The sequence below is a fragment of the Lotus japonicus genome, chromosome 5 (genome assembly GCF_012489685.1).
Source record: "Lotus japonicus ecotype B-129 chromosome 5, LjGifu_v1.2".
NCBI lineage: Eukaryota > Viridiplantae > Streptophyta > Magnoliopsida > Fabales > Fabaceae > Lotus > Lotus japonicus.
The window spans coordinates 32872572-32894182 of NC_080045.1; the positions used below are offsets into that span (position 1 = coordinate 32872572).

Below are 21611 nucleotides of genomic sequence, written 5' to 3' on the forward strand. Positions count from 1 at the left end.
ATGGAGCACCGGTGGACCAAAATATTAATGGTCCACCCTAGTGGGCACCTTGATTGTCAATCTATCATAGATTTAACCATTGAATTTAAAAAAAAAATCACAGCCTTAATATTATATTTCTTCTATCATTCTGAAAAACAACAATTCTATCTTTATTCATTTAGAAAAAGTTTTACTCCTCATATATTTTATTTCAAAACTTTTAAATTTAAAAATCAAGTGAATTTTAAAAAAGATTTCGAGTTGAATAAAAAAATATAAATTCTTTTCATATTTATATAAATAATTTTTTTCTTTCCGATATAAAAAAAATGAAAATTTATGGTAGATTAATACACAATTAAAACAAAGAACATATATATTTAATACACAATTAAAAAAAGTAAAAAAAAACATAATATTTAACAAAAATTTGATTTTAAATAGCAAAAGTCACCGAGGGCACGGTGGAGGTAAAATATCATGATACGGAGAAATTTGAAATTACTAGTATTTTGAAATTTGAACTCCAATTTACATGCTGCTGTATTCAGTTTCCAATCCGCAATTAAGAAAGCACAATAGTACAATACTCTTTCCTTATTGGAAGGACGGAAGGTAGAGGAGGAAACTGAAACGAAACTGTTGTTGTGGAATTTGAAAAGTAACTGATCTCTTTACCGTACAATAATAACAATAATTATTGACCATATATTTTCCAAGTCTTTTCAACTTACTTCGCCAAGAAGGAAAGAAAGGAAAGGAGTCTCTCTCTTTGTCTTCCCAATAATAAGTAAAGCAAGTAGCAACAACACTCACTTTTCTTCTGCTTCCCTCTTTCTAACGTGTATGTGCTTCTTCACTAGTACTAGTTACTTCTGATCCTGTGATTTTGATAATGGCTGCTACACCAAAAGAACATGTTGAAGAGATACGAAGCAACAAATTCTCCATTGGCGGCAAACCCAACCCTTTAACTGAGGATCTTCACCAGGCTGTCAAGAATCTCTCTGCTGAACTTTATGCTAAAGATGTGCATTTCCTCATGGAACTTATTCAGGTAAGCACTTCTTACCATATTTCTTTTAACTTTTTCATATATATATATGTGTGTGTGTGGGTGTTATCCTGTTTTGATTTTGTAATGATGCATGCCAACAATTTTTGTTTTGTTTTTTGGTGTGTATATGTTGCTTTAGAAATATTTAGACAATTCTGTTTTTTGTTTTTCTTTACCTTTTGTTTTTTATGCAATGCTTGATTAAGTTGAGAGTAGATGGTCAAGCATTTTGGAAAAAAAGTATGATTAAGCGCTTATCCTACTATAAGTGATCAATGCTCAAATAGAACAAATTATTTGGATAAAATATTACTACCATAACCAAATAATTTCAGCTTTGGGTAAAATTCTCTAAACAGTAACCAAGTTTTCACATGATAAAAACATTTTTTAAGCTCACATCATGATGTCACAAGGATCCAGTCCTTGTAAGGGAACACATTTTTGTGCCTGATAGTTAAAAGCTGAGTATGTTTGTTGTTTCAGTAGCAGGATAAAGGTTTGAATCGTTTGATTCTCTCTGTCTATAATATATATGATGTAGCAATCTTATTATCCAATTATATTTGTTGGTAGTTGTTGATTCACTATCCTAAATATATATTGTCAACTTCCACAGAATGCTGAAGATAACCAGTACCCTGAGGGAGTGAGTCCAGCCCTTGAATTCATAATAACTTCGGAGGACATTACAGATAGTGGTGCTCCTGCCACATTGTTGATTTTTAACAATGAGAAGGGTTTCTCTCCAAGAAACATCGAATCTGTTTGCAGTGTTGGACGGTCCACGAAGAAAGACAGTAGGAGCAGTGGTTACATAGGCGAGAAAGGTACACTCTGTCATTTAGATGTGACTACAAAAATGTTATGAACTTTAATTTCAAAAAAGCAAAGACTAATTTAGCTAATTTAACATTGCTTTAGAAATTGTCACTCTAAATGAGTTGAATGTAAATGTTGATGGAACCTTTTCTGTGGTTGAATTGCAGGAATTGGTTTCAAGAGTGTATTTTTGGTTACTGCTCAGCCTTACATATTTAGCAATGGATATCAGATAAGGTTCAATGAGAAGCCTTGTCCACATTGCTGTCTTGGTTATGTAGTTCCTGAATGGGTTGAGGAGAAGCCAACACTTCAAGACATAAGACAGATATATGGCAAAGATTCCCTTCCAACCACGACCATCGTGTTGCCTCTGAAGTCGGATAAAGTCAATGCTGTGAAGCAGCAACTCTCCAGCATTCATCCAGAAGTTCTATTATTCCTTTCCAAAATCAGACAACTCTCTGTCAGGGAACACAATAAGAATCCTAAACTGAATACGGTTGCTGCTGTCTCTATTTCAAGTGAGATTAACTTCATGACGAGGAAGAATATGAATGCTGAGTCTTACACGCTTCATCTTTCCGCGGAGGAAAGTTCTAATTCTGGAAAGGAATGCAGCTACTACATGTGGAAGCAAAAGTTTCCTGTGAGGGTGGAAAATGTAGTGGAAAGGAGAACGGGCGTGGAGGAATGGGTTATAACGCTAGCCTTCCCGAATCAGGAGAGGCTTCACAGGGGATTGAGCTCACCAGGAGTGTATGCCTTTCTTCCTACAGAGATGGCCACTAATTTCCCTTTCATAATTCAAGCAGATTTTGTTCTTGCTTCGTCACGCGAAACAATTCTCATGGATGATAAGTGGAACCAAGGTATACTTGAATGCATTCCAACGGCTTTTATGGATGCATTTAAAACACTTGTAATAGGTTCAGATGAAGCTCCCGTTTCCAGTTTGACTCAGATGTTCAGATTCCTTCCTATTGAGAGTTCTCCATATGAGAAGTTAAACCATGTCAGAGACAAAATCAAAGCAAAACTTCTTGAAGAAGCCATTGTTCCTATTGAGACATACACTGAGCAGAAGCACTTTTACACGCCTCGCGAAGTTGGCAGGTTACTTCCTGAATTCTGGAATATTTTGAGTAAGGCTCGATCGGAACGAGTGTACTTGCTTGACCTGTCTTCTCATGATGGAGGAAAATCTTGAGTTCTGCTTTTGACAGAAGCGAGTATGACCGCGTACTCAATTTTTTAGAGGTGAAACCAGTCAATGTTGATTGGTATGCAAAGTGCATCCAGAGCTCTAATCTTGTAGATGAGTGTCAGAAGATGTTTATCTGGAGCTTCTGTTGTTTGTTACTGAAAACTGGTTAACAATGTTTAAGGACTCCAAGATGGCGAGAGTTCCTTTGATTAAATATGTTGGTCCTGATGGTAGTCTGTCCCATTTCAGTTTTTATGATTGCACACAGGGTTCAAAGCAAGTAGTCCTAGCAGATTCAAGAGATTCAAGTGAGTCATGTCCTTGCTCGTGGCTGATTGATTGGAACAAGGAATTCGCATGTTCATCCAACAAGTTTTTTATGCCAGAAAGCACACAGGAGGCTATCTTGCAATTTTCTCAGAAGCGGACTTTGTTGGAATTGCTAGAAAATCAAGTTCATGTTAAGACTTTGAAACTGTACACTTTTGCAAATGGCCTTTGCAGTTCTATTAAAAATAACCGCAAGCGTGCCATTGCATATGCTCATTTCTTGTATCACTCATTCAATAAACACTACTTGTCGAGTCGGCAGGTCGATGATCTATGTGGTTCTATGCCACTTGTGGATAAGGATGGATCTGTGACTGAATGCAGGAAAGGGGTTCTTGTACCTTCAGAGGGGAGCAAATGGGTAGACTTGATTGTCACTAATCCATGGAGAAGCGAAAACTATGTTGAGCTGGGAAATGAGTACTTGCGTTCTTCTCATTATGCAGGTAAATATACAGGCCCTGGGAAACTGATTGAATTCCTAAAAAAGCATGCTGATGCTTCTGACATACCCTACATTTCTCCTCCTAATGCTGGATTATCTGCCGTAGAGACGCCCCTAAAGGAATATAATGCCTTTTTGCTTTTGGATTGGATTCGAAACCTGAAGTCTAGAGGAGTGCAGCTGCCAGAAAGGTTCTTGAAATGTATAAAAGAAGGGAGCTGGCTTAGAGTTACAGCCTATGGATTCAGGCCTCCTTCCAAGTCGTTCTTAATTCGCTCATCATCATCATTGGGACAGCTTCTGCAAACTGGTTCCGTTCTTGTTGACCTTCCACTGATCGATGAGAGCTTCTATGGGGAAAGATTAAAAGGTTATGACGAGGAGTTGAAAACAGTTGGGGTAATGTTCAGTTACGACGAAGCATGTGAATTCATTGGAAAGGAACTAATGACTCGTGCAACTTCTTTCAATTTAAGTAAGAGTCATGTACTTTTGATGCTCAAGTTTATTCAGTATCTCAGGAAAAGTTTACTTCCTCTAGAAAAATTTGTCAACAGAGTGAGAGGGGGAAGTTGGCTGAAGACTTCTCATGGTCTCAGGTCTCCTGTAGGATCTGTATTGTATGATTCTGAATGGGAAGTGGCATCACAAATTAGTGATATCCCTTTCATTGACCAGTCTTATTTTGGTGATGAAATACATGATTTCAAAGAGGAACTCAAGTTGTTGGGTGTGATAGCTGGCTTCACTGAAAATTACCAAGTTGTAGTTGATCATTTAAGATCACCTTCAAATCTGGTTCATTTGTCAGCTGATGCTGTACTCCTGATAATGCAATGTGTAAGGTCCTTGCATGCTCCTAGTAAACTCTTGAATTCACTGAAGGGAACAATTTTCTTGAAGACCAACCTGGGTTATAAAAAACCAAGTGAATGTTTCTGGTATGACCCTGTGTGGGGCTGCATCTTTGAGGTTTTTGATGATGTTCCTGTGATTGATCATAAGTTCTATGGTGAGAAGATTTTCACTTACAAACATGAATTGAAGCAAATAGGGGTGGTTGTTGATTTTGAAGATGCTATTGATAAGTTTGCTCCTCTTTTCAAACAAAAGGTTTCGAAAAATTTATTTAACCCACAGCATGTCAAGTCATTTCTCTCTTGTTGCAAGAAGCTCATGGCAACTGAATACAAATTTCCTTCTGATTTCTCACTCATTATACGACAGCAGAAGTGGTTGCAGACAAGGCTTGGTGATTATAGGGACCCAAGACAGTGCATTTTATATGGTCCAGAGTGGAAATCTATCTCTTCAATAACTCTTCTCCCTTTCATTAATGACAGTGACAATTGCTATGGTATGGGAATACATGAGTACAAGGAAGAGCTGAAGAGTTTTGGTGTTGTTACTGAATTGAAAGGTGGTCTGCAATTTGTGCCTAAATATCTGAAATTCCCCTCAGACCCCTCCACCATTACTCCCGAAAGCGTGTTTTCTTTGTTGGAGTGTATCCGACTTCTAATGCAAGAGAAGAAGCTAGTCATTGAAGATTATCTCACAAAAAGATTGTCCAGAAATTGGTTAAAGACTCATGCTGGTTATCTTCCTCCTGATAAGTGTTTGCTGTTTGGTTCTAAATGGGATTTGTACCTGAAGCCAAGTGATGGTCCATTCATTGATGAGAATTTTTATGGACCTAAAATTGCATCATACAGCAAAGAACTCAATGAAATAGGAGTTATTGTTGGAGTAGAGAAAGGATGCAACTTGGTTGCTAGTCACCTGGACTATCTCTCTAATTATGAAACCATTGTAAAGATATATCTGTACTTGAACCAACAGAGCTGGAAACCTGAGGATAAAGCTGCCAAAAATGTGTGGATTCCAGATAGAATCAAAGGTGGAAAGTGGGTCAATTCTGAAGAATGCATCATACATGACCCGGATAATCTTTTTGGTTCTAAGTTTCATGTTCTTGAAGGCATATATGATAAGAAGATTCTTCCTTTCTTCTCCTTTGCCATCGAAGTCAGAAACAAGCCCTCACTTGACGATTATGTCGCCCTTTGGAATGATTGGGAGAGTTCTGTGGAACAGTTGCCATTTGACAAGTGCAGCATGTTCTGGATGTTTATCTTGAAGCATTTGAGCTTACATCCAGAGAAGAAGCTTTCTGAAAGCTTGAAGAAACTTCCTGCAGCATCAGGCAACAATGAAATATTTTTATTGGATAAAGAGGATGTTTTTATTCCTGATAACCTTCACCTGAAGAAGATTTTCGAGGATGAAACGGTTTTCGCTTGGTATCCTCAGCAGAACCTGGCGCCATCATTGAGGTGTAAATTGTTTGATATTTACAGAAAAATCGGTGTTCGAAATATCTCTGAATCTCTGCAGAAAGAAGAATCATCATTTCTGAATGAGGTTGAGCTCCAGCAGGTTGATCCAAATACTATTTTCAATGTGAAGGGACTTGTTACACTTATTCTTGGTTTTCTTGCTTGCTCTAGCCTACAAATGGAACCAGGAAAGAGACATGAAGCTGTTAAAGGTCTTTTAAACCTGAGTTTCCTTGAGACATTGGAACCAATCACGGTGAGCTATAGTTTGTCACTATCTTCAGGTGACGTGATTACCAAGAAAGCTAACAGAATAGTGCGCTGGGAAAGGCAAGGCTCCAAGTTTTTCACCCACAAGATGAATGGGCTTTCTGGGAATTCACTGAAATATGCTACTTATTTCTCTGAAGCAGTATCCGAGGGTGTTCTGCGTGAGAATCTTGAACACATTCCTGAACTCTGTGAGCTCATCAAGTTGGGTTTTGTGCTGAAATTTGAGAAAGAAGAAATTGAATTTCTGATGGAGTCCAAGAATCTGCAGATTTCATGTGAGGATGAGGAGTTCCTAAGTTCTGCATTCCCATCTGAATAAGTCTACTGCATAGATCTTAAGCTTTACTTGTTACTCTAATCTATGTTTTGAGTTTGCTTGTTTTGTTTGCTTTTGATTTCCCTTGTCAGTGCTTTGTGATCATTTTATGATGGAATTATGAGTCTATGACTTGTTTGTACTTTGATTTTCTAATTGAATTACTCAAGTACTAGTCTATGACTATGATATCTTTGCTTTCCTTAAATTACTTTTATCTGACTTGACAGCAGCTTATGGTCTTTGACTTGGAATCTCACGTATGAATTGAAAGTGGGTTTCCACAATTCCATTTGGGAAACTTTTCTAGTAGAAATTTTCATATTTACATAAAATTAATGTTACAATAAAAAATAAGAAGGATGTACAGCAACAAACCAAAAAGGGTGACCTCTTGCCTATTGTCTCATTTGAGACAGTTTCAAAACAGTCTCAAATGCAACCAATAAAGGCATGACACGTGTTAATTCTATTTTTTTATTTTTTTATTTTTAGTAGTAACTAGATATTCAATCTTTTAACACCAACATTTTACTAAACTAAATTTTAGTCCCAACTAATCTACATTATTATACTTTCTTCTCAAGATATCATAAATTATGATTTAACCCATAACATTTATCAAATTATATTTTAAATCTTTAGCAATCAATATTTTATGTTGTATTTCAAAAACTATCACAAATCTTGACTTTGTAACCGTTAGTTCAAAAAAAAAAACTTAATAACCGTAAAAATCAAATCAACCACGTTAAAAAAAAAGAAACTTCATCCTTAAAATCTTTTGCCGCCACCTCTCGCCATCGCCGCTTGCCGCAGACCGCCGCCGGTGACGCTAGCCTTTCGCCTACAAATCCTCTCGCCATACGCGCCGCTCGACTTGTTGCCGCCGTCATTATTAGGTCTTGGATGCGGCGAGCAGTGATCTTCGGCGAACGACGAGCGGCAGCTGTCTGCGGCGAGTGGCACTCTGCGGGGCGTACATCGGCAGACTGAGGAAGAAGATGATGTTCACGATGAAAATACGTTTTTTCACGGTCGAAATTATAATTTATTACATCTTGAGAAAAAAGTATAATAATGTAAATTAGTTGGGACTAAAATTTAGTTTAGTAAAATGTTGGGGTTCAAAGATTGAATATCTTGTGACTATTAAAAATAAAAAACAAATAAATAGAAATAACACGTGTCATGCCTTTATTTGTTGATTTGGGACTGTTTTGAAACTGTCTCATGTGAGACAATACCAAAAAATTACCCTACCAAAAAGCATATACAAAAAACGCCCTTTACAGCACTTAACTCTATTTTTATCCAAAATCTATATTCCACCCCAATAATAGTCTCATAATTACACTTAACTTAATTCTTCTCTAAAATTTTCTCTAATTGATTAAATTATCCGCAAACAGATAATAAATATAATTTTGTAAATATTCTAAATATTTATACTTATATACCTCTAAATAAAAATAATATTTAAACTTTATATTTATTATGGTCCGAATATTTCTAAGATCACATTTCAAAAGTTCTAAAAACAAGTGAGTAAAGAAAAAAATTAAATTAAATATACAAAAATATTTATAAATATCTTGGAAACAATTATATTATATAAAAAAAGTTATTTCGTTCTCAAAACCTAAACCTACAGGTTTCAAAATTAATTTTTACACTATTATATGAAAACAAAGATTCATTCTGTCAAACTTTATATTAAACCTAATGTAAGAAACTAAAGTTTAACAGTTGTCAACAAGTTATTAAACTTCAAAAAAATAATTGTGTTATGAACATATATGATTTACCTTAATTAGTTATTGGGCTAGTATGAGCACTTAAATAAGTTGTATTCGTGGACATTGTGATAATTTTTTATGATGGGGATGCTAACATATATAGTACAAACAGATACGTATGTTCTCACACATACTTGTTCGGGCAAGGGATTATCAAACTTGAGTAGGGGCGTATGGCATTGTGAAGTGCTACTTTGTACGACTGCTCCTATGTGGAAGTTGTCCGACCATTTTTTATTTATAAAAAAATTAATTCTAAGATATTTTTTATATATTTAATTTGAAAATATTTTAAAAAATATTATAGAAATGTTTTTTTGGTTCGGTAGTAATATTATATAAATGCATGTTAATATACCTTATACATTTACCATAATAAATATAAATAAATTTTACCTAGTTAAATTTAAGATATTTTATAGTTAGAATATTTATATATGATAATATATTTATTATTTTGTTAGAAGACAATTTTATCTATATATTATTTTTATTTCATTAAATTTATTTTACTTAAAGGAATATTCTGTTAGCATTTTTTGGAATGTGTTCAAGGGTTGTGGTGGAGTGGAAATTTAGAGAAGAATTGAGCTAAGTGTAATTTTGAGATTATTATTGGTGTACGTATTTTAATTAAGAATGGAGTCAAATGTTATTTTCACACACCTTAACGGGGTGAGTGATTTTACTCCAACATTCATTTCTTTTCAAATGTTAGTGTTTATGATGTGTTCAGTATGTGCAGTAAATTTTGGAAGGATTTTGTATAATATGAGATTAGAATTTGAAATTGGGAAAAAAGTGATTTTTTTTCAAATAAATTTAATTTCTTTGCACTGACGTTGTAAAGTTTCAATCAATCAGATTTTAAGGATGTGACAAAATATATTCCTTTATTTAAATTCAATATTAATTGACGTGATAAATCCTTACAATCTGATTGATTGATGATGTAAAAAGCTTTACACTTTCAGTCTACAATTACATTATCCACTGCAGAGGCAGAGCACATCTCAGCAGCTATTTGCAGCACTCAGATGCTCTGGATGAAACATCAGCTAGAGGATTATCAAATCCTTGAGAGCAATATTCAAATTTACTGTGACAATACTGCTGCTATTTTACCCAGTAAGAATCCAATCTTACATTCAAGGGCAAAGCACATTGAGGTAAAGTATCATTTTATTAGAGATTATGTTCAGAAGGGCGTACTTCTTCTGAAGTTTGTTGATACTGACAATCAATGGCAGATATCTTTACAAAGCCCTTAGCAGAGGATAGATTTAATTTCATACTGAAAAATCTGAATATGGACTTTTGTCCAGTATGAGGATGAATCAGAACCTCTGACTATGATGCTTCTTTATCAGAAGATGTCTAGTTCAGAAGGTAACTTTGTCAGATGCTGAGTACCCATTGGTACCCACTCTGAGACAAGACAGCAAACGTGTGTCAGTATTTTCTGATGCCTCGTTCCTTGTGCCTCTTGGGATAATCTGTTGTAATGATGTTGATCTACTTATTCTCCGCCGTGTGCTATGTGTATTTACTGTTTAACTTTATATCATTAATTTCTAGCCGTTGATTTTACTTTTGGCTTTCAAACCGCCAACGGTTACCTTTAAACCCACTTATGCACACACGTTCTCCACTTCTCTCTCTTATTTCAAAAGCTTTAGTTTTTCTTCAAAAACTCTCTCCTCTCTCTCTCTCCTGTTCATTCTCTCCTTCTACCCAAACCCTCATCCGCCATGGAAAGATCCGAGAAAGCTGATTCTGCAGATGGTAAAATGTTTCCAAAGATGGTTGTGGGTCTTGCAACTGGTCAAAGTGGTCCAAGTCTTCGATCAAGGTCCAATGAACCCACTCAGGCTGAGACTCAAGGGTCAGAGAAAGTCACTCCGATTGCTGAAAGAGGGTGTGCAGTCACTTGCAATTTTTCTCCTGAAGATCTTCAAGTTCTCTGCGAATTGCGAGTTGATTTCAAGAATGTTGCACAAAATGGGTTGGATCTTCTTTCTGCAGTCAAGTTTCAAGGCTGGGAAGGTTACTTCAACAAGCTCACTGGACCATCTATGACAAGCTGATGAAAGAATTCTAGAAACATGCTGAATGTGACGATCTTCAAGTGGTTTCCTATGTGCTGGGAAAGAAGATCATCATTACTGAAAGATCAATTGCTCTGCTTCTGGGTCCAGACACTATCAAGGGTTACAAATTTCAAGCCAATGAATCCAAATTGAAGAGAGTGAAAGACAAAATCAATTCGGTGCTGTATGCAAATTGGCAATCTGGGAAATCCGACTACAAGACTAGAGAGCTTCATCCTGATTTAAGGATCTGGCACAAGATCATTCTGAATTGCTTCAATCCCAGACCCATTGGAAGCTCTCTAGACTACATCAACTTTAATCATAAAGTGATGCTTTACTTCATCAAGACTGGGAAGAAGATATGTCTTCCTTACTTCTTATTCACTTATCTGAAAGATTGCATAAGGAGATCAAGAACAACTTCTGCTGTGACTAAGAACACCATCAGATACATTCCTTATGGAAGGCTGTTATCTTACATCTTCGTTGAAAGCAATTTGGTCAAGGACTTGATCAATACAGGATGCACTGAAGACCTTTCCATTCTGGCTGGAGACGTCTTCAACTCTACAACTATGAAGAGGATGTTCCTGATAGAAAATAAGATTGAGGCTGACTCGGTCATCACAACAGAAGAGGTTGAGGGAAGAAGAATTCCTCTCAAAGACTATCCCCTCTGGTCTAAGGCTGATGATCCAGAGGCTATCCTGTACTACATCGAGGATTTGAGGAATCTTGGCTTTGAGATTGATGTCGATGAGTTCTTCAAAGCCCTTCCAGAAGCTCCTGATTATGAATCTCCTAAAAAAAAGAAGACAAAGAGGAAGAAAGAGGATACTACTGCGGTTGCAAAGGATGACTCTGAGGATGGTGATGATGATGAGCAACCACCTCAGAAGAAGAAGAAGAAGGTCAGAATTGCTACAAGGGTTATCTAGCAGGAAACTACTCAAGCACCAAGAACTGCCAGAGTCACAAGATCTTATGTCAGGAACTCAAGTAAGTTCATAATTCTTACTGACGATGATGAATCTGATGCATGTTTGGCTGTGTCTAACCCCACTTCTACCTTAGCCTTACCTTCTCCTCCTACCCAACAGACCTTTGTCATCCAACCAATCACCACAACCACAATCACCACTACCTGCTCTCCACCACCAAAGACTTCATTAATTCAATCTTCCATTGAAAATGAACCCCTTTGGCAAAGAATCCAAAATCCTCAACCCTCTGAACCTACTTCACCCATTCTACTTCCATACCCCTCACAAGCCTCTGAACCTCACCAAGCCTTTGATCAAAAAGCCTCTGAACAACAAGCTCAAGAACAAAAAGACTCTGAACATTATGAGCAAGAAACTCCTTCTCCCACTCATTCCATACCGTTTGTTACCAATAACGCTACTTCCTCTCCATCCAACAACTCTGAGTCTAGTCGCAAATTCTTTCAAGCTGCCAGTGATAGGATCTTAGAGGTTCCTGAGAACATCATTAGAGCTCCAAGTCCAAACCGTTATCTAGGACCCAAACCAGAACCTCTGAGTGCGGTCCCTCTGAACTTGGCTTTTCCTCTTCCAAAGGAAAGAAAACTTTCTAAGGTGTCCCTCTCCAACTACTCATCAGTCAACTCTGAAGACTTTGAGTTTCCAAACACAGAAGCTGGCACCTCTAACCCAACTCCAGACCCAAAGACTTCTAATCTAATGACTCTGGAAGTTGCCTCTCCTCAAGCTACCTCTGAAGCTACGAGCTGCAATCATCCTCCTCCACCTGAAATCAATCTTCCTATCATTCCCTACACCCATCCTGAACCAAAAACACTACTTGAATGCATTAATTTGTTCAGTGATCAAGCAGCTACTCGGGTACGCAACCTATATGGTCGCACTGATCATAGTGAGAAACCCAACATAGTTGTTGAGGATTGGGGACGTCTATGCCACTGGCTGCATGACAAGATTGATGCAACGATGGAATTTTATACTGTGGAAAGAGAAGTCATAATTGATGCTGCCAGACAAAGACTAGAAGCCAGAAACAGATGAAGAGAAGCTCTCCATGAAATGCGCTTAAGGGAAAAGCTCTGGAATGCTATGGAAGAAGCAAGAAGAAAAAAAGAGCAAGAAGAAGCTACTAGAATTGAAGCTGCACGGTGTGAAGCTGCTCTTCAGTAGGCTGCTAAGTTAGAAGCTGAGGCTGCTGCTCTAAAGGCTCAAGCTCTTATGGCTATTCCTGCTACTTATATTGCCTCAACCTCTGCTCAAGCTCCTCTGTCTCCACCAGGCTCTGACGTACCGTCCTCTGATCAAGCTGTTTCGTCTGCTCCAGTTCACTCTAATCCTACTCCTACTAGACTTGACTCTCTTGAAAGGCGACTTGATTCTCACTCCTCTCTCATTCAAGATCTTGCAGAGACTGTAAGATCAAGGTTTGATCAGTGGTTGCATCTCTATGTTTTGATGATTACAATTAAGGTTTGTGATGATGAACAATTGTGGTACCCTAACGTTTGTCTTTTTGAGTTGTGACAAATAGGTTCTGAATCTGACTCAAGCCTATTCGTTCAGAAGAAGAAGAACCAAGGGTTACTAAAAAGAGAGCTATTTAATCTATCATGTTCGTTCTGAACAGTGGCAAATACTTCAGAAGCTCTGAAGATGGAAGCTCTCAAGAAGTTCTGAAGAACTCAAGTCAGAAGCTCTGAAGATGGAAGCTCTCAAGAAGTTCTGAAGAACTCAAGTCAGAAGTTCTGAAGACCAGATGTTCCAGTGGAACGGTCCAGAAGCAGAAGACTCAAGTTCTGAGGACTTACAAGAAGTTGGTTCTGAAGACCCAAGCTATTCTAGCTCTGACGATCAGAAGTTCTGAGGAACTCGTTCAGTAGCAGAAGTTGCATGGTCAGAAGAATCCAAGCTTCAATCTGACGATGATCAGAAGCTTCATCAACGTTCATCTGAAGCTCCCTCATCACAAGTCAACTGGTGAAAGGACAGGTCGCTATCACAGTACAACGTCGTACAAGTCTCAGTCTGTCCGCCACCTACCTTGTACAGCCTAGCAGTCTGATATTACAGAATTGCCACTCCAACGGATAAAACCCTAGCAACGGCTACATCACAAGTCTTGGAGTATATAAAGACTGAAGAAAGAAGAAAGAGGCTAAGAAACTTTGCTGAAAATATTCAACACAAACGAACCATTCTCTTAGCATTATTTCTTCACTGTTCTTAAACATCTGAGTTTACTATTCGCTTGTTAGAAGCACTCATTGTAAACCCGAAACCTTTTACATCATATGGTAAAGTTCATCAAGAGACCAAGGTTGGTCGGATCTTGAGAGGACTGAATCAAGGCTGATTCAGTATTTAGCTAGTCTTAAGAGGATCGGTAGATCAGCTTCTTAAGAGGATACTAGTGAGAAAATCAGTGTACTGTTAGTCACTTAGCAGGTTGCAAAGTGCAGTTGTAACACTCATTGATTTTAGTGGATTGCCTTCATCAGAAGAAGGAAGAAATCACCTTCACAGGTGGACTGGATTAGCTTGAGCTTTTATCTCAAGTGAACCAGGATAAAATACTCGTGTGCTTTACTTCCTATTATTCAGCACTTAGTTTTTATCTTTGAGTTTTGAAAAAGCTAAAAAGTATACCCGAGATAAAAAAACTCTATTCAAACCCCCCTTTCTAGTGTTTTTCGCACCTTCAATTGGCATCAGAGCTCCGGTTCTGATTTCAACACCTAACAGTGTTCAGTGATCCAAAACCTTATGTGAAAAACAAACAATGGCCCAAGCCAATACTTCCGCTGACAACAACAACAACAACAACAATCAACTCAGAGCACCAATCTTTGATGGTGAAAAGTTTGAGTACTGGAAAGATAGAATAGAATGTTATTTCCTTGGCACTGACCCAGATCTCTGGGATATGGTCATTGAAGGCTATACTGATCCAGTAGATGCTTTAGGAGTGAAGATCCTCGTTCTGAAATGACTGACGCTCAGAAGAAGCGTTTCAAGGATCATCACAAGGCGAAGTCCATGCTATTCAGCTCAATATCATATATTGAGTATGAGAAGATCTCTGACAAAGAAACTGCTAAATCCATCTTTGACTCCTTGGTCATGACGCATGAAGGAAATGAAGAGGTCAAGGAAACCAAGGCTCTTGCTCTCATACAACAATATGAGCAGTTTAAGATGGAATCTGGTGAAACCATTGAGGAGATGTACTCAAGGTTTCAAACTCTGATTGCTGGAATCAGAGTGCTAAACAGGGGCTACTCTACTGGTGATCATGTCAAGAAGATTATCAGAAGTTTGCCTAAGGAGTGGAGAGCTTTTGTCACTGCCCTGAAACTCTCCAGAAATTTGAACTCTTTGAAGTTAGAAGAGCTCGTGAGTCATCTCAGAAGCCATGAGATTGAACTCAAAGGAGACAAGCCTCAGAAGAAAGACAAGTCTATTGCTCTTAAGTCAAAGTCTGACAAAGCAAAAGCCTATCAGGCAGAAGAAGAAAATTCATCTGAAGAGCTATCAGATGCGTCTGGTGATGAAGAGCTGTCTCTTTTCACAAAGAGGTTAAGCAAACTCTGGAAGAACAGACATAGCAAAGGCAAAGGACCAAAGAAAAGTTCAGGAAGATATGAATCTTCATCTGGTCAGAAGAAGTCATCTGGAAAGGAAGTCACTTGCTTCGAGTGCAAGGAATCTGGGCATTACAAGAGTGACTGTCCCAAGCTTAAGAAGGATAAGAGACCAAGAAAAGTCTTCAAGAAGAAAGCTCTCATAACCTTTGATGCAACTGATTCTGATGAAGCTGAGTCAGAAGAAGATGAAGCTGTGGAGGCTCTAATGGCTACCACTAGCAGAGATGCTGGAGCTTCAGAAGATGATTCAGACTCTGAGAATGATGATGAGGTATTCTCTAACTTTTCTCTATCTGAGCTAAGAACTGCTTTATCTGAAATAATGAAGAAACATGATATTCTGCTAAATAAGCATAAAGAGCTCAAAAAGAAATATGCTACTAAAACCAGTTCTATAGAAGTTCATGAGAAGTCAGTCTCTGAACTCATGGATGAAAACTATATTCTTGTTAATGACAATGCTGTTCTTCGTGCTAAAAATGATGTGCTAGAAGATCAACTTGCATCATCTGATGTTAAGTATGACACAAAATATGAGAAAGCGTTTCAAAAGTTCCTTGCAAAGGGCATAGACAGAAGTCTTATGGCTTCAATGATCTATGGAATGAGCAGAAATGGGAACAGTGGCCTTGGCTACTTTCAATCTATGAAAGATAAGTCATCTGAGCCCAAACGCGAACCATTGCATAAGCATTTCGTTCCCGCTGGCACGGTCATTCAGGAGAAGGTTAAACCAAAGGTGGTGAAACCAAAGGGAAAGTTCAAACCTGACATGTCTAGATACTATACTCAGGTTCCTATGCATTATCCTCCTGTTGCACCCAAAGTTCTAAGAACTTTTGGGAAAACTAACAAGAAAGGACCCAAGATATGGGTACCTAAAACAAAAATTATTCCTGTTGCAGACATCTTATGCAGCTCAGTTAAGACACCTGTCATGGTACCTGGACAGTGGATGCTCGCGACACATGACGGGCACAAGGTCTATATTCCAAGAACTGACACCGCTTAAGTCAGGAGGAGACGTTGGCTTTGGAGGAAACCAGAAGGGAAAATTTATTGGAAAAGGTTCCATAGGAGATGGAAAAATTCCAGTTATCAATGATGTACTTCTGGTGGAAGGATTATTTCACAACTTGCTCTCCATAAGCCAAATTGCTGACAAAGGTTACGATGTGATCTTCAATCAAACCGGATGCAAAGCTGTTAGTCAAACAGATGGATCTGTTTTATTTTCTGGGAAGAGAAAAAATGATATTTACAAAATCAGATCCTCTGAACTGCTATCTCAGAAGGTCAAGTGTCTCATGTCAGTTAATGATGAGCAATGGATCTGGCACAGACGTCTAGGACATGCAAGTCTCAGAAAAATCTCTCAACTTAGCAAGCTAAATCTCGTCAGAGGATTGCCTCATCTGAAGTACTCATCAGAGGCTCTGTGTGAAGCTTGTCAGAAGGGAAAATTCACCAAGAAGCCTTTTAAAGCAAAGAATGTGGTATCTACAACAAGGCCCCTTGAGCTACTTCACATTGATCTTTTTGGACCAGTGAAAACTGAATCCATTGGAGGAAAGAAGTATGGGTTAGTTATTGTAGATGACTATAGCAGGTGGACATGGGTAAAGTTCCTAAAGCACAAAGATGAAACACATACTGTGTTTACCAAGTTCATTACCCAAGTTCAGAAGGAGTTTCAGTCTTCTGTGATTACTGTCAGAAGTGACCATGGTGGAGAATTTGAGAGCAAAGCTTTTGAAGAATTATTCAACTCTCAAGGAATCTCTCACAACTTCTCCTGTCCTCGCACTCCTCAACAAAATGGAGTAGTTGAAAGGAATAATAGAACTCTTCAGGAGATGGCTCGAACCATGATGCAAGAATCAAGTATGGCCAAGCACTTCTGGGCAGAAGCAATCAACACTGCATGCTACATCCAGAACAGAATTTCCATTAGACCAATCTTGGAGAAAACGCCTTATGAGCTATGCAAAGGAAGACAACCTGATATCTCTTATTTCCATCCTTTTGGAAGCTGTTGCTACATGCTCAACACCAAGGAGCATTTGGGTAAATTCGATTCTAAAGCTTTAAAATGTTATTTTCTTGGTTATTCTGAAAGATCTAAAGGTTTTAGAATTTATAATATTATTCATCAAACTGTTGAGGAATCTATTCAAATTAGATTTGATGATAAGCTTGGCTCAGAAAAGTCAAAGCTGTTTGAAAGATTGCAGATTTAAGCATTGATTGTTCAGAAGCAAATCAACCAATGAAAAGCCCAGAGGATGTTGCTTCAGAGGCAGAAGTATCTGAAGATGTTCCAACAACTTCTGATCAACTTCAGAAGAAGAAAAGAATAGTTGCTTCTCATCCAGAAGAACTGATCATTGGCAACAAAGATGCTCCCGTCAGAACCAGGTCTATGCTCAAACCTTCGGAAGAGACTCTTCTGAGTCTGAAGGGATTTGTGTCTCTCATTGAGCCGAAATCAGTTGATGAAGCTCTTGAAGACAAAGGCTGGATTCAAGCAATGCAAGAAGAGCTAGATCAGTTCACCAAGAATGATGTATGGACCTTAATGCCTAAACCCAAAGGTTTCCATGTCATAGGAACCAAGTGGGTGTTTAGAAACAAGCTAAATGAAAGAGGAGAAGTAACAAGAAACAAGGCAAGACTGGTGGCTCAAGGCTACAGTCAACAAGAGGGAATTGATTACACTGAGACCTTTGCTCCAGTAGCAAGGCTTGAAGCTATAAGGCTATTGATTTCCTTCTCAGTAAATCACAACATCATTCTCCATCAGATGGACGTCAAGAGTGCCTTCCTCAATGGCTACATTTCAGAAGAAGTGTATGTCAAGCAACCTCCAGGCTTTGAAGACAACAAACATCCAAAGCATGTCTACAAGCTCAAGAAGTCACTCTATGGATTGAAACAAGCTCCCAGAGCGTGGTATGAAAGGCTCAGCTCCTTTCTTCTACAGAATGAGTTTGTAAGGGGTAAAGGTGACAATACTATTTTCTGCAGAACCTATAAGAATGACATTCTTATAGTTCAGATTTATGTTGATGATATCATTTTTGGTTTTGCTAATCCCTCCTTGTGCAAGGAATTCTCTAAGTTAATGCAGGCTGAATTTGAAATGAGCATGATGGGAGAACTTAAATACTTCCTGGGAATTCAAATAGATCAACGACCAGGAGTCACCTATATCCATCAGAAGCAATACACCTTGGAACTTCTAAAGAAGTTCAACATGAGTGACTGCAACATCTCAAAGACTCCAATGCATCCAACATGCATTCTTGAGAAAGAGGAAGTTTCCTCTAAGGTTTGTCAGAAGCTCTATCGTGGAATGATAGGCTCTCTTCTTTACTTAACTGCCTCTAGACCTGATATATTGTTTAGTGTGCATCTCTGTGCTAGATTCCAATCAGATCCTAGAGAGACTCACTTAACTGCTGTTAAGAGGATCCTCAAATATCTGAAAGGAACCACTAACCTTGGCTTGATGTATAGAAAAACATCAGAGTATACACTTTCAGGTTTTTGTGATGCTGACTTTGTTGGAGATAGAGTGGAAAGGAAAAGCTCCTTGGATCTAATCTTGTCACGTGGTCAAGCAAAAGACAGAACACAATTGCTCTATCAACTGCTGAAGCAGAATATGTCTCAGCTGCCACATGCTGTACACAAACCATATGGATGAAGAATCATCTAGAAGATTATGGGTTGTCTCTAAAGAAGGTTTCTATTTATTGTGACAACACAGCTGCTATCTCACTCAGCAAGAACCCCATTCTACACTCAAGAGCAAAGCATATAGAGGTAAAGTATCATTATATTCGTGATCATGTTCAGAAGGGCACTCTATCATTAGAGTATGTTGATACTGACCATCAGTGGGCAGATATTTTTACTAAGCCCTTAGCAGAAGATAGGTTTTTATTTATCCTTGAAAACCTGAACATGGACTTTTGTCCAGAGTAAGGTTTTCTTCAGAACTTCTGACCATGGTACCTCTGAAGTCATCAGATGTTACCCCCTTCAGAAGCTACTCGATCAGAAGCACTTAACCCACCGGTTAAACTTCTGTGGTAGACAATAATACACGTGTCACTTCATTTGTGGCATAGTTCCTTGAGTCGCGTGGTATATCTGCTATAATGATGATGTCTACTCTCCTCTACTATGCTATTTTCAGACTATATATTTTATAACCGTTGATTTGGCCTTTAATGTCTTAGAAAAACTGTCAACGGTTACCATTAAACTCACTATATGCACTGTCACACACGATCTCCCACTCACTTACACTTACGGTTTTAAAACTATTTGTGTGCATTGCATTCATTCATACTTCTCCCTCCAACATTTCCCCTTTCTCTCTGAACCCTAAACCTCATTCTCTAAAAATCATGGGCAAATCGAGGAAACCTAAGGCGAATGTTTCTGCTTCTACCACACAAACTGCCAAAGATCAAGAGAAGCAAAGATTCGAGGAAGCACAGAAGATTCTGAATGCACCAAATGTAGTCACCTGTGCAAAGAAAGTGGAAGAACTGAGTGTGTGCTGCGAAGCAAGAGTTGATTTTGATAATCTTGCTAAACATGGGTTTGATATTAGGGACCAAGTCAACTTGCAAGGATGGTCAGGGTACTTCAACAGGCTCTGTGGTCCGATCTATCACAAGTTGGTTGTCGAGTTCTGGAAGAACGCAGTCTGCAACGACTACTACGTCGTCTCCCATGTACTGGACAAGAAAATTGTGATCTCTGAAGAATCTATTGCAAAGCTGCTGGGTATGAAGTTCCAAGAGGGAAAAAGGATTAAAAATGTTGAAGCAAATGTTGCTGGGATGAGGACCGTGGTCAACAAGGCGCTCTATGATAACTGGTCTTACGAGAAAACCAAGTACAACATTAAGGACTTGAAGTCTGAGATGAAGATTTGGCAGAAGATCTTCATGCACTGCATTCACCCCAGAACTGGAGGAACTGATTACCTGAATGCAACTCAGAAGGTAATCATGTACTACATTTCAACTGGTAAGCTTATATGTCTGCCATTCCTACTTTTCAATTATCTGAAGGAGTGTGTTGAGAAATCAAGGACCACAACTGGTTCTGAGAACAAGAGGTTCATCTACTACATTCCGTATGGAAGGCTGCTGTCAGACATCTTCGTCCAAAACAAGCTTGTCAAGACTCTATCAGATCTTCGACTCCACGAAGATCTGGCCATGACAGTTGATGATGCTCTCAATGACACAAAGTTGAAGAAGATGCAGATCATTGAGAAAATTCAAGTTGCTCCCAAAGAAGACACTTCTGATGAAGTTCGTCAGAGGGATTATCCCATTAATGACTTTCCTATTTGGTCCAAGAAGGACAATCCAGCATGCATTCTGGAATATGTCAGGATGCTCAGAAGTCAAGGTGATCCAATCACCCTTACAGAATTTGTTAACACTCTTCCTGAAAGTCCTCCTAAGCTGGCTACCAGGAAATCCAGGAGAGCAACGAGCAGCAAGCCCTCAGATCCTAAGGGCAAAGGGATTCTGATAGAGGAACCTGCAAAGAAGAAGGCTGCTTCCAAGACTGTGATCATCAGGGAACCATCTCCTGAAAGGCCTCTGAAGAGAACTTCAACTCAACAACAACAAATGTCTGATTCTGAAAGCTCAGAAGACACATGGGAAGACTCCTCAAGTGAGGAGACTGAAGATGAAGACATGCCTCTGGCTAAGAGACGCAAAATTATTCTTGAGGAAGAGGAAGATGAGCAGGATGACCATGAGATCATCCAGAATGTGATTCAGGATATAAGGGAAGCTTCAGATGCTGAAGAATCCACTGATTCTGATGCTATTCCCCTAGTGAAGAGAAGGAAGCTTCCTCTGAGGGGACCACTTCAGCAGAAGGGAACAGCGGCAGAACAAGCATCTAAACCAACTTCAGAAGTACAGAGGGAAAGAAGATCTAAACGCACTTCTGATCCAGCAAGGGCTGCAAGTCTCACCAGAACCTTACCCATCAGAAGCCCCAGTAAGGTAATTACTGAAAGCATTAATTCTGATTCTGCTTTAGTAGTTATACCTGAGCAACCTCTGCCTATATCTACCTCTCTGCCTACCACAAACCAAACCAAACCTCTTCAACCTGAACCTCACCCTGAAACACAACCTCAAACACAAGCTGCACCTCAAGATCCTACATCCACCATCCAAACAGCTACCACAGCCATCCCTTCCACTCCAATTTACACCTCTTCCACATCCATCCCAACTGAACCAGTAC

At 38.6% G+C, this 21611-nt stretch overlaps 1 pseudogene; it reads left to right on the plus strand.

Moving 5' to 3' along the window:
• Window positions 1-437: 437 nt before the first annotated feature.
• LOC130718543 (uncharacterized) lies at window positions 438-6856 on the plus strand (annotated as a pseudogene).
• The last annotated feature ends 14755 nt before the right edge of the window (window positions 6857-21611 follow it).